Source organism: Mus caroli, unplaced genomic scaffold (assembly GCF_978045245.1).
Source record: "Mus caroli unplaced genomic scaffold, Mus_caroli_1 scaffold_14, whole genome shotgun sequence".
Taxonomy (NCBI): Eukaryota; Metazoa; Chordata; class Mammalia; order Rodentia; family Muridae; genus Mus; species Mus caroli.
In genome coordinates, this window is record NW_028227269.1 from 52,662,318 (window position 1) to 52,664,943 (window position 2,626).

The 2,626-nt window shown below is 43.8% G+C and overlaps 1 pseudogene; it reads right to left on the reverse strand.

The window, feature by feature from the left end:
* Positions 1 to 736: 736 nt before the first annotated feature.
* Positions 737 to 1,693, reverse strand: LOC110306512 (uncharacterized protein NKAPD1 pseudogene; annotated as a pseudogene).
* Positions 1,694 to 2,626: the final 933 nt, after the last annotated feature.

Genomic DNA, 2,626 nt, shown 5'->3' on the forward strand with positions numbered 1-2,626 from the left:
GCATCATTGGCAACATGACTACTTCCCAATTCTTTCCATTTGATAGGACAACTAGACAAATAATTTCAAACACAAGCCCATGTAGGCAATATACAGCAATGGAACTAGAAAAACATTTACTATCCAGTTACTGTTATGTTTGGGTTATGCTAAACGTAGCTGTAGACCCTGTCCAGCAGGGAAATTAGGCTGAAAACCCTAGGTCCCTTAGCAGTCATCTGTAGAGATTACCATGAAGTGAAAGGGTTTGTTCTTATAACTATCTCCTCACTAAGTAGACTATAGGGCCCAACTGCAGAAGAACCAACGCACCAAAGCTGAAGGCAGCATGCCTCCTGTATGAATAGCACGGTCTCCTTGTCAACCCCATGTAGCACTACTTCAGCCTTCCTCCTCCATCCTAGACCCTTGAGTCCCCCACATCCAACATTCAATTGGTGTGCCCAGGTCATTACTGAGTTCAGCTTTCTGGGTTTTTAATTTGCTCTGTAGGTATTCTACCCTAAGTGATTAATTAGAAAAAAAAAAGATCTCTTCAAGAAACCTTAACAAAATACCAGATTCCCTATTAACAGCAAAAGGGGATGGGGATTAACAAGCCAAAATAGGAAAGAAGATATCTGTGGCAGAACAACTCTGACCTCTGACCTCTGACCTCAGACTCCTGTTCTCAAGGAGTCACCAGCAAACCCCCGTTTTTAAGAGTTAGTGGGAAGCAGGACTGCCGCTCTCCCACTTAGCCATCCTCTGAGCTCTCAGCAGACCTGGTGTCTGTCAGAAGCCACCTTCCAGTCCCTGCACTTGCTTGTCCTTTCCTGTACCTCAGGGTCAAGCACGGGAACATGGGCACTCGTCTCTTTCTTTTTCCTTTTGGTTTTCTTAGTGTCTCTTTCCTCAGTTTCCTCAGAACTGCTGCTAGTTGTGGAATCACCTGGCTGGAAAGTATCACTTTCTCCCCCTAAAGTTAAGGAATTTTCGGGAGACTTTTTCCTGGTTCTAGAAGCTCGAGTTTCCTCTGAGAACTCACTTGAGGAATCTGCTGTTGTGTCTGTAGCTCCCCTTTTGGTTTTCTTCTGGTTTTTTTTTTTTTTTTTGGTTTTGTTTGTTTGTTTGTTTGTTTGTTTTTTATGTGACCATTTTTCCTGCTTCTTCCTATGAGATTTCTTTGACTTCTTATGTTTTGGGAGGCATGGGCATAGATGATTTTACCTGGGGAGATGTTTTCTCCCCATTGGTAATGTCTTGCTGATCACAACTGTCTGTTTCAAACTCTTCAGGATACACCTCTTTATAACCACTGTGACTCCATCTGCCTGGTATATTGGGTCCATCATCATATAACTTCTCGTTCCAGGACTTAGCCTTAAGAAAATTATCTTCCAGGGCCCCCAAAATTTCATTGACCTCCAGTAGTCTCTCTGACTTTCTTCATCAAAACCATCACTTCTCACCCGACTCAAGCTGCTGGGCACTGTGTTCCTTCTGGTCCCCTGGTAGGCATCCTCCATCTGTGCTTCTCTAGTTGTCTGATTTTCCATGTGTGGGATTCCTCCTAAATCTTACTGTGAGTATCTGCATGTCGGATGACGTTCCTCAGGAAGACTTTCCCCAATGGAACCCCATGACATTCTTTAATGTGAGTTGCAGCCTTGGAGTGATGGGGTGGGAGAAAAGACGATAGCTTCCTTCTCATAATGTTTTAAAAAGAATAATAGCACACTCAGAATGGATGAAAACCCAATACAATGAAGTACTTATGATGATAACTGTGCAGCAGACAACAGACAGACAGTGGAGTGCTGGAAACATTCCCTTTAAGATAAGAGGCAGGACAAGTGTTCCGATTAGTCTCTGTTCAACACTGGCCAGCAGAGAGGCAAGACAAAGAGGAAATAAGAGCAACTTCCCTGTATGTGCTGAAGGTAGGCTTGTGGAGGTAGAAAGCAAAACCCCACAAGGTGAATTGCCAAAATTTACAAGAAACTATGAGGAAATCAACTTCATCCTACTTGTCAACACAAACAAGTCAAGTATCTTTTAAATCCTTTTTTACAGATTTTTATTCTTCTGTTTAATTGTGTGTGGGTGTGGGAAAGGCATGCATAAGTGAGTGGCACTTGCCTGCAGAGGCCAGAAGAGGGAGTGGAATCCCATGGAGCTGAGGTTTCAGGCACTTGTGAGCCAGCAATGTGGGTGCTGGGAACGAAACTCAGGTCTCCTGCAAGAGTAATAAGCACTTTGAACCACTGGGCCATCTCTCCAGCCCTAGGAGTGAAACATTAATAGCATAATTTAAAGGGCCTTTAAATGGTACGACATTTCAAGCCTTGTTATAATCCTGTGTTGCTTTGAATGAAAAATGTGTCCCCATAGCCTCAGGTGTCTGAACACTTGGTCTCCACCCATCAGCATTCTTTGCGGAGGTTATAGAATCTTGAGAAAGGATAGCCTGGATGAAAGAAGTACGTCACCTAGGTGGGCTTGGGTTGTCTTGTCCCACTTCCACTTTATTCTCTGTTTTCATGTGGTTGATAATGCAATCTCTTGGCAGAGGAGGCCAGGGAAATAGATCGATGTCTTATCCAGTGACCAGTGAAGCTTCCTCCTGCAGCAGATGGGAAGAGAT